Consider the following 11823-nt stretch of genomic DNA (forward strand, 5'->3'; position numbering starts at 1 on the left):
AATCTATTCTAGAATATTACTAAACATTTTAGTTTTCTGGGCTCCAATGAAAAGCTGGGTTCCAAGATATTTTTCCGTTTTAGAAGCTTATTTCACTTTTAGAGTTTTCATGATTATGCATTTAAATTTTGGATGTGAATTTTTGGAGTAAAATATATTAGATTTGTTGTAGTTTATAGTTTTTCCAGAAGCCGAACAGAAAAGGCTAAGGATGGTTTTCAGATTATGCACATTCTCGAGAGAATTTTTCCGAAAATGATGCAATCATCAACAAAGAGAAGATGGGTGATGGTGAGATTAGGGTTGTCAGTGGGTAATCCTAAAAATTTATCATTTTCAGGATTGGAAACTAAAATTCGGCTTAATCCTTCTATGCTAGAATAAACAGGAAAGGAGACAGAGAGTCCTCTTGCCTAATGCCTCTGGATGGATGAAATTTTGGTCTAGGGTGACCATTAATAAGGACTTACATAGAGGAGGTTGAGATGCAATTGGAAATCATTTTGATCCAATGATCAGAAAAACTTAGCTTTTGCATAATGTTAATAAAAAATGACCATTCTATTCTATCACAGACTTTAGACATGTCTAACTTGAGGCGAAAATAGCCCTTTGCTCCTTTCATTTTTTTGAAAGAGTGAATTATCTCTTGACCCGTGATAGGTATTAAGTTTTTTTTTGAGAAAGCAAATACATTAACTTAACATTCTATTACAATATCCAAATTAAAATACAAACATAACATTAAACAAAGTAAAACGACAAAATGCCAGAATTGAGGAATTGCGCATTATAGCTTCGATTAGTGGAGCTTCCTTCATTTTGTAGCTTATAAGCCTGACAGCTCTTCAAGAGGATGATCTGAAAATTGGTCTTGAGAGTCCTTCCGATTGATTGAAAGATGGAACTAGTACCTGTCGTCCTGTAACATGGTAGATGGATTAAACAGACACCCGAAGTTCCAAAACGAAACGAGGGTGTTTGTAAGGTGGAACCAAATGTTGATTTCGAGTTATCCCTCCAGTATTCTCCATATGCAGAGACCATATCCGCTCGAGTTCCACAAAGTAGAATCTGATCAGACACCTGGTAAGTGGGATCGCCGTCATAGCCTGGTAAGTGGGATCGACGTCATAGCCAGAGTATAAATACTCAGCTAATCCGCCAGTATTCTAAATCCTAGATTTTTCTTTCTCATCTTACTCCCTTCCTATTTAGTTTGTCATTGTTTTATTATTTTCAAAATCAAATAAGATAATCAAAAGGTGGTGTTGATTTAAGATTTAGATAAAATTACTTGTCCCTTGGAACGACTTCCCGATTTACAAACTTTACTATAACTTGACCCCTACACTTGGGGAAAAGACCTATTTTAGGCCTATCAAGTTTTTGGCGTGCCGGGGATAAGTTTAATTTTATTTTCAATCTTGAATTGGTTTTTTATTTTTATTGTTGTCTCTTTTGATTACTTTGACTTGCTTTTCTTTTCTTTGTGTAGATTCACAAAGGAGCTAAAGGGAGGGAGCATCAAGGAGAAGGACATCAAAGAAGACCCTTTTAGATTTTAGTTATTTTAGTACTTTATTTTTAGTTTGGTGAGAGAGTGTTATAAATTTTTTGTATTTCTTTATTTTTTTTTGTTTTGTATTAAGGCCTTTATTGTTGTGACCCTAAATTGGAGGGCATTTCATTTTGTAACCGAAACTAAGAAGCCTCGGGTTCGCACACTTGCGGGAAGAGTGGCCCGGGTCGTCTACAAAGGTCGTCGCCCGTCTTGAACGGGAGGTAACTTCTAGATCACCCACGAATCTCCTGTAAGTGGGTACTTGTGATGTTTTTGCTTGCCTAATTGATTGTCGAACTGTTAGTTTAATTATCATATTAGTAAGGGCATTAACCCATTACAAGATAGGAGTCGGATTTCATCACCGGTCTCTTGCCCATTTAGGTAACAACATTGCGCGATCCCAAGCCTCACTTAAAATTAAAAATTGATTTAGACATTGGCCAAAGGGTAACGAGCTTATAGGACCTTCTTGACAAATCTCAAACTTGATTAGTATTTGGAGTTTTCCCAGGAAGAGGGAACGATCCAAGCGCACAATTCTTGATCGTTGTACTGTGACGAAGTAACTCCTTATAAGAATCATAGTTCAAGCTTTGGTAAGAAGTAGAAGCTGTCTAGATCTACTTTTAGGTGAAAAAGACCACCAGTAGTCTAGATTTTGTCTAGGTTGCTTGGTTGAGTCGGCTTGCTTGTGTGTGTGTTTTTCTTAGGATCTCCGTAGTTTCGTTACTCTTAATAAAAAATGGATGGATTCTTTCATGGTCATTATCTAGACTTGAGGGGAATAACACTACTCTAGATAATTTTGATCGGTCTTGTTACAATAGTCATAACGTTGATAACTATTGGGATTATCATCAACCTCAACAAGGTTGCGATCCTCAATTACAAAATACCAATAATTATCAACGTTTTAACAATCAAAATTATTTTGAAAATCCGAGGGATAATGTCTATGGTGATAATTATAGGGAGTATTGTCAACCTCAAGGAGGTTACGACTCACACTATGCACTTGTCAATAGTTCATCCTGCAGTCAATATAATGAAGAGTTTTATGATCCAAACATGTCTCAACCACCTCAATGGGATAACATTCAAACTAATGACTCTTCATCATCTTCATTAGACGAACTTTATAGTCTTCTTGTCAGGACTAATATAGAGCTTGAGCAGAAAGGTCATGAGCTACGAGCTGAAAGATTAGCTTTAATTGAAAGAATTGGTGAAAGTCTAGAATTGTCCCTCAATAAAAAACCCAACATCATAGATGATGAGTCCTTTGATAATATGGAGTACAATACACAATATCATGAGTCTTATGATGATGAGGATGGTAGTATAAATGAGGCGAATACTTTGTTTGATCCTACTCCATTTCAGTTTCTGAGCATAGTATTTTGCCAACCGTAGAGTCGCAGCTATCATCATATGAGTCCTTTGCTGAGGAAACTCTTGAACCACCTTCAGAGAAACAACCGCCACCACTACAAACCACCACCACCACCAGAAATACAAACCACCACCACTACAAACCACTACTACAAAGCACCATCAGCACTACAAAGCACCACTACAAACCACCGCCACCACTACAAACCACCACCACCAGAAGTACAAACCACTACAAATCCTAGCCGGTCGAATTGCTGTTAGAGAAAGAGAGAGCAACCACCACCACCAGAAATACAAACCACCGTCGAATCTACTGTTATAGAAAGAGAAAGTAGCCACTACCACCAGAAATACAAACCTCAACTACAAACCCTAGCCGGTCGAATCTACTGTTATAGAAAGAGAGGGAGAAAGAGAGGGAGAAAGAGAGAGAGGAAGTTAACCCTACCATCGATTTGCTATTCTACAGAGAGAAAGAGGGAGAGAGATATAGAGAACGGGTGGGAGATGGCTGTTGAGAGATGAGAAAGAGGGAGTGACTAAGGAACTTATTTAGGGTTTTCTATCCTTAGTTCCCACTTTTCAATTCAGACCCTATAATTCAGATTTGAAAAACAAACATCAATAATTCACCAATACAGATGTAGCAAATTCGGACTTAGCAAATTCAGATTCAACAAATTCAGATTCAGACATGTTGATTCTGGAGCACCTAAATCCAAACATCCAAAAGGTGTATTTCTATGATCATTTGTTTATTCTGTTTAATGAGTAATCTTAGTACTCTTAATCTATATTTCAGGAATGTTGATTCTGGAGCACCTAAATCCAGAATCATGGTTTGGGCCGAACGGCCAGTATATAAAGGAACAACCTTGCCTTAGTTGTAGAGGTAGAGGAAATACTCCTTGTACAGAATGTGGTAGCGAAAGATCGAAATTAGATTGTTCTCATTGTAATGGAAATGTTTGTTTAGCTATATTCTATGTTTTATATTACTATAAAAGCATCATACTTTCTTCTATTTTTGTTGTTTAGATCTTATAGAACGCTAGACATAATGCCCCTTCGATGTTTTTGGTAGCTTAGTCGATGATAATGTCGTTAATGTTACTTTTTTTCTTAACTTATGCTAGGGTATAAGAACTTGCAAGCAGTGTTTGGGAGATTGTGTGATATGGGAAGAATCAATCGACGAGCGACCATGGGAAAAACTCGATCTATGTAAAAAACTTATTAAACCCCTCATATTTTTGTAAGGAACTTATTATAGATTTGGGTAAACTAACGTTGCCGTGCAAATTAGATATGTTTGTAACATGATTCATTGATTGCTCGGCTGATATGTTGCTGCAAATAAAGTTTATGAGCTAGCTGTGTGTATTCACATATACCTTATATGTTGTTACATTGTGATAGCTTTCATTCCATAAGTAGAGTTATTTGATAATGGTGTAACTTGTGGTATGTACTTCTGTATGTGTACCTAATCTTTGCTTGGCCGGTCTTTCTGCAGATCGCCTCTTAAAGTGAAGGAATATGATGAGGTAGACAATCTAGATATAAAGTTGAAGGTGAGGAAAAAATCGAAGCGTATATACCAATCGCCGTCTCCTGAAGTTGGATTAAAGATCAGCAGGTCCCTAAGAGTTAGTCTCTTGCTTAACTTTTCTAGTACATAAGCCGATAACTGTTTTATCTTCTTTCTTCTTCCGGTACTCACTCATTTTTATCGATTCTAGTCATCTTCTTTGGTAAATATAAATCGCTTAGCTAATGCATGTGAGCATTTCAGTAAATGGGTAGGACTTGAACAAGCTTTCCTAGGATGGGCAATAGTCTTAACTATTTATGCCAAAACTCTACGTTTTAGCACTTTTTTTCGCCATTGTGGTACTTGAGTTCTCTTGTCGGACACTATCAACTACTTCCGTGGGTATAATGAGATGTGTATATACACCTTGTGTGTACTTAGACGAAATCGTGTTAGGATCGTAAAACGTAACTCTTAGTTAACGTCTTTTATGGAGGTAATTTCTAGAAAAGTCAAAATAATATTGAAAATGAGTAGAAAACCACAAAACATTTGAAAATTATTATTCAGGTCAAAAAGTGTGCAAATACTAAAATGCCCCCTTTTGTCATTTTGTGTAACTAAATTCTTTTGTTTTTCTTTAAATTTTAAATCGATATAACTTTTGTTTGAGATGTTGGATTTCTATAAAAATTGTAAATGTAGAAATGATTTTTCATTAGCTTTCGAACAAGATCCACTTTCAATACTTTTTTTTTCAAAAAGAAAACCAGAAAAAAACGGCGTTTTTTTCCTTTACGTTTTTCTGCAATCGTGTTTGCAACAATCTGTTATGCAAACGTGTTTGCAAAAATCTGTTACGCAAACGTGTTTGCAACAATCTGTTATGCAAACGTGTTTGCATCAATCTGTTCTGCAAACGTTATGCAAACGTGTTTGCATCAATCTGTTCTGCAAACGTGTTTGCAACAATCTGACCTGCAAACATGTGTTTGCATAATGTAAACTGCAAACTATGTTTGCAAAATATAGATTGCAAACATGATTTGCAAGTTTTGCAGAATATAATCTTGAGTTGCATATCTTGCAAACCCGATTTGCAAATCGAGAATATAAACTAAGAGTATGTGTCTATGAAATCTTGAGTTTGGAATTGATTTCATCATTCATCATAAAAATTTATGAAGCACAAAACAATATGAGTTAGAAGAATATGAAACTTCATGTCCATCTAGAAAGGGATACATCATCACATTTGGCCCATTCAACCCATCATCACTGAAAAGTACTTATATGCCAACACAAAATAGTAGTTTCATTTGGCCCATTTCGTTCCGTTTGGTTCATCATTCACTGAAAGTTTGAGTTCCTGATTTTCTTGATGAAGTTTTGTGAAGTGGATCCCTAAGCTGAAGAAAACCTGTAAATTGTCAAGACATTTCAAACCTGAGAAAGCAAATGATCAAAGGTCTGAATTTACTATCCATCGACAATTCAAGACTAAACGAACAATGGAGTATATGGAAATCGTGGATATAGATTGTTAACAAAGAGAAGGATTGAAGACTAATAACTGACCTATTGTATACATCTTGTGATAATTGACAATATCGAATTTTCGCATCCTTTCTTTGTAAATCTTGTAGAATTTCTGTAGCTGATCAATTCTATCGTTATGGAAGTACTTCTCGTTGATCTTCCATGGTTTTAGATCTTCAACAAACTTTGCAACGGATTGTTGGGAGTTTTCTGGTGATCTTCATATCGGTGGCAACTAGAGAAACCTATTCAGACACAATACAGTTTAGTAGCAATTAACGAAATTTCCCCATATCCTTCTTCCATACTGCTGGAATTGGTTGAAGTTTTACTCAAGGTCTACTCAAAGTAATTTGTTGTTATAATCCCTTTTGTTGATCCTAGATAACTAGAATTCAAATTATGGAAACTACATGGTTAGGGTAATCAGTCTCTGAGCAAGATTATGTATAAAACTATAAGAAAAAAAACATTTCTCTTCATTAGTGAATCACCATTCAGTGAAGTTACAACAATGATCATGTTTTCATCTATCTAAATGACAACCACCTCAGATTTCTATTCACAAGGCTTCCAAGTTTTTCTTACACCACTTTTTCTTATGAAATGAGTTCTCATAATACTGCAACACGACAAGACTATCTTAGTAGGTATTTTTGGTCATCATAGAGTTTAAAGCACTTCACGTTTAAGTTGCACCTGGAAAGACTTGATGAAAACAAAGGAACAAGACATCATCACCAGGTTAAAGTGAACGTACCGTAGTACACTGTATCGACCTCAAGCACATCAATCTGCATATTATCAAACAACCAAACAAATTGAAGTTCACTCTGAGTATAAGAAAATACTATTGTTTATCTAAATGGAGTAACATAATTAAAGAAGTCGTTCACTAGAAAACAATTGGTAAGCAATTTAGAGAAGTATTATCGGTAAAAGGCTGTTAGCTGCAACATATGATACACACCAACATTTGTATCGTCCTCCGCATTATATGCGAACTCTCCTAACATGCTTGGCAATACTGGCACTGCCTTCGCTAGTAGGGTGTGCGGCCTATACCTAATTACCTCTATCAAAATTTTTAGTACTCTTTCCACTTGAATATCTTCATTTCATTTCCACTTTTGTATTTTCAGTAAATTAACAAGTACAATACTTAGTTTTGGTGAAAAAGTTCCAAGTGATTTAATCTTCATGATCTATTTCAAGAGATAAGGGATTTCTAACCCTAGGCTATGATCACCCAATTTGAAATTGTAGAAAACAAATAACTAAAAACAAATGATGACATACAGAGACTTCGAGGCCAATCTGTTGAATGTTGTCCATGAGGTCTTGGACTTTGTTTGGATCATTTGATCTGGTCCGCATGAGAGGTCTTCTTATCTTATCCATCAGAATTTCCATTATCACCACCCCTCCTCTTCCTCTTGAATTGCTTTTCTTATTATCACCAATTAAGGGAGGAACATCGCCTGACAAATTACCCAAAAAAGATGAATTCAAACCCTAACAACTCCAATACGGTTAATCCAACCCCAAAAACACATAAAGACTGAATTCATCCAAAATCGACTATGTTAATTGTTTAGTTTGGAACTAAATTTAAAACTAATTAGAATAGCCAAACCCAATTGAAACATAATTGAAATCAGAAATATATTGCAGAGAGAGTGTGAAATTTTGGTAACTTCTACCTAATAGAAAAAAATCTAGGTTTTTTTGGTTAATATGATAATTTTTTGACCCTAAAAAGCCATTTATCCTGGATACTATAACGATGGTTTTATCATGGGGAGACATTCGGTTCGTAAGTGACAATGTGAACCAGTTCGTAAGTTTAATTTTTTTTGTTTAGTTGGACGCTTGCAGAGTCTTAATGCAATGACGGGACTGTTCACTAAACGGATGAAGATTCTCCATGGTGATCCTAAACTACATGCAGAAAGAGTGGCTTCGATTAAGGTAAGCAAGTGATAATTCACTATTATCTGTAATCGATTTTCACATTTGATATTCCAATCTTGCTTTCAACAAAGTTTGTTCTTCGAGCACATTATTATTGATCGAAGACAAAAAACTGTTTCACTGAGTGATGAATACAATTGTACTTTCTTTGCAGCAAGCTAAGCTAAACTTCTAAAGGCACTGCTGCAGCAAGAAAGAAGGTGTCCGATACCTTGAAAGCTTTCTTCAGCGATCCTGAAAACCGCCGAAAAAGAAGCATTTCCATGAAAGGTGATTAAATTCATTTTCTTGAACTCGTTGAGGAGAAGATCATTTGTAGTTCCTCTTGCCATGTTTTCTGATTCAAGTTTTTACCCACTTGCTAGATCTAAGTTCATATCTCTGGCAGGAGTGAAATTTTAGTGCAGCAATTGTGGAAAGGAAGGACATAGGAGATACTATTGCCAAGAACTTATTAAAGATGGATCGTTAGAAAGGCGGTTTAAATGTCGACAATGTGGAGAAAGAGGTCATAACCGAAGAACCTGTCATAAGTCAAAATCAACTCAAATCAAGACGGTAAGCCCTACCATCATTGTCGGGTTTGTGGCCAAATTGGTCATAATCGAAGGACATGTCCTAATCGAGTCGAGCTAAAGCCAATTGGTGTACCGGAGCCGGAGGAACTCTTGTTATCTTATGTAGGAAGGAGGACTTATACCTGCAGCTTATATAAGGGGAAAGGTCACAATATTAGGACTTGTTCAACTCTTGTTATCAAATAACAAAGAGATTATGAAGCTTACTTAAGTCGAGTAATAATTTTTATATCTCTCCGGAGAGATCAGAGTTCAAATCTTATTGTTTCCAGATCGAAGAAAAGACAAATCAAACGAGCCATTTAGATAAAATAAATTGTAATACTATGGGGTTTTTTCCAATATTTTTAAATAATATTGTTTGAACGTAAATCCAAAGATTAAAATTTTCAAAAGACATGATTCAAACCCATTATCTGCGAACATATATGTTATCCATGCCGTTAGAATATCCAAAATAAATATCTATGATCCATATACAATAATATTAAAAAGAAAACTACTATATTCATTGATATTTAATTATAAGGACTACAAAAAAGTGAAACATATTTATAATGGTGAATCACTCTTTTATTCTCCTAATCACATTATACTAATCAAGTACTAATAATCAACTAATTAAACCTAATCTCTACTAATAAAACTTCATCATCAAGAACTACTAAAACAAAGTATAAAATATAAATCTAAGAAAGAGGTGGAGTAAGTGATGATGATCTTCTAGGTGAAGAACAATATTGTCTAACAACTTGAGGGTAAAAAACAGGATTATTAACAAATCCAGGTAAAATAGAGAAACAATCATCAATAACTTCATCAATGGCTTCACAACAAGTAGTACCAACAGATGATCTATAGTTCATGAAAGAAGCAACAATTTCATGAACACATGATTCAACAATCTGGAAAGTTGATAAGCATCTACCCATGTTGTTAATGACAGGATTCTGAATCATGGGAGGTGAAGGAGGAACAGGTGAAGAAGGCCTTGTTGGTGTTGAAGGATTTGGGTTAGGGTTTACTTGGGATGATGGTGGAGGAATTAATGAAGGGTTTTGTGGTTGAGGTTGAAACCAGGGGAAGGGTCTTGGTAATTGGAAATGGGGTAATGGGAACCATGGTTGTGGTTGCTGTTGATGTTGAGCTGATGAACCAGTAATCAAAGCTAACACAATTACTGAAATCAAAGCTAGGAAGATAGTTCTTGCCATCTTCATTGTTGAATATGGAGAATTCAATGAAGAAGTTGAAACTAGGGTGAATTTCTCTAGTTTTTGTTTTACAGAATCATTGGGGTTTTGGGTATTTATAGAGTTTAGTAAGAGAATTAGATAAGTATTGATGAGGAGAGCTAGTTTATCTTGAATTGGTGATTTCGATGAAGATTAATTTTCATGGGGTTAGATTTCGATTGTATCCGAATTTAACTCTGACAAAACTGGAATTTTATACAGAGTTTTAGTTTTTTCGGTTACTTATGTAATCTTGTCAAGAAATAAGGGCAAAAAATAAGCTATACAAAAGGAGGGGGCGAAAATGGATTTAATCCAAAGAGGAAAAGGGGGTCGCATAGAAAGATATCAAATCTAACTCTAGGCTTAAACATAATAAAGGGTTTGCGTCAACTCTCTTTGTCTCAGACTTTTCATTGGGATCAAGACAGTTGATTCTTATTTACGTGTGAAATAGGAATATATATTTTAGTTTTTTCTAGCATTTCCGCTTACGACCTGGACATGTAATGCCAACTTGGCTAGTTTTGTTGGATTGACTGTTGACTGAAACTAATCTATTGTCTCAATCGTGGCTCAATTTCTTGGTTATGAATTCTTTTCGAGAATTACCAAATTCACGATGGAATTCTTTTCGAAAACTCTTTAACTGCAAGAACTCTTTATTGACTTGAAGATCGGAAAGACTTCCGAGTTCTTTGCAGGTTTTCTCCAAGAATTACAAAAAGCACTTCAGAATTCAGAAGCAACAATTTTTTTAAAAATCCTGAATGATAACCTTAAGTCATTTTAGACAACACTGGAAAAAAAGTCAGTTTAGACAAGAAGCGTCCAAAACGAGTTGTTGTCGCGTTTATTGTCGAAAGAGATAAAACTTTGGAAGTTGAAAACATGAAAAACAGAATTTCAGACTAGGAGTTTATATAATGAAATCCAACATTAGGGCCCTCTCCTCGTAAATCAAACCGGTCATATAAACCTAGGAAACCTTAGGTTTTTCTTAACTCAGACAAACAAAAGGTGAAGTATATGGACAAACGACGGATGGCCTCTAAGGTGATCATAGGCAGTGCATCGGATAAACCTTCTTGCTTTGATCGTTCACTCTGAACCTTCCGGATAGGTGGCCTTTGACCGACTCGGTCATCAGATGCCCATAGACACATGGGAGGCCCTGGGTCACCGGGTCAAATTCTCAACCTTAGGTTGGACCCAAAAATGGGTCGTGTTTTGCCGTTTTTGGACCCACACAACCCTTTGTGTTTTTTTTTTACATTGACTACAATGGTCATTACAAAGGCATTGATACATCGTTACGATGTGATGAGCACGATAATTGCTGAATTACTACTGGTCTAAAATCCGACGAATTAAATGGCCTAAAATCCACATAAACAATTTTATTTATACCCAAGTTCAATATTCATGAATTTGTACTTTTATGGGATCGAAACCGTGACCTCCGCATTGCGAAGTAGATGCACTTAGAGCTAGGGATGGGAAAAAAAATCTGTTGACCGTGAAAAGCCCGGTGTCCGCCCGAGTCCAGAGACGCCCGAGACTGCCCAAAATCCGATCGGGCCAAGCCCGGACCGACCGATTAGAGTTGTCGGGCCGGTCTCGATTTTGAAGCTCTGGCCGGATGTCACATTACCAAGCCTGGACCGATTTTCTTAATAACCGTTAGATTAAGACAATTATTCACATTACCAGCCGTTGGATTAAGGGTTTTATCCTTGGGTATAAATAAATTTTTGTTTTAAGACAACCTCATTAACCTAGATGCCTCTCTCTCTCATCTCCTAAACTCATCTGATTTCTCTCTTATCTCCTCGACTCCTCTCTCTCTGTCTCATCTCTCTCCCGTCTCCTCGACTCCTCTCTCGTCTCCTCAACTCTTCCCTTTATCTCATTTATCTGTCTCGTCTCCTTGATTGTCTCAAAGTTGAAGAAAAAGAAAAACGAACTTGAAGAAGAATGAAGAGGAACGAAGAAGAAAAA

General features: G+C 36.1%; 1 long non-coding RNA gene and 1 pseudogene across 1 annotated transcript; one reads left to right on the plus strand and one right to left on the minus strand.

The window, feature by feature from the left end:
* The first annotated feature begins 2857 nt into the window (after nucleotides 1-2857).
* LOC147566788 (uncharacterized) lies at nucleotides 2858-8773 on the plus strand (annotated as a pseudogene).
* On the minus strand, nucleotides 5651-7506 carry LOC147566789 (uncharacterized). Its single transcript, XR_015237482.1, has 4 exons — nucleotides 7335-7506; nucleotides 6796-6829; nucleotides 6075-6280; nucleotides 5651-5916 (listed from the first exon to the last, which is right to left on the minus strand). It is a non-coding gene; the product is annotated as an uncharacterized LOC147566789 (long non-coding RNA).
* Nucleotides 8774-11823: the final 3050 nt, after the last annotated feature.

The sequence above is a fragment of the Eschscholzia californica genome, unplaced genomic scaffold (assembly GCF_041429995.1).
Source record: "Eschscholzia californica isolate CP2 unplaced genomic scaffold, dmEscCali1.0.p SCAF_1, whole genome shotgun sequence".
Taxonomy (NCBI): domain Eukaryota; kingdom Viridiplantae; phylum Streptophyta; class Magnoliopsida; order Ranunculales; family Papaveraceae; genus Eschscholzia; species Eschscholzia californica.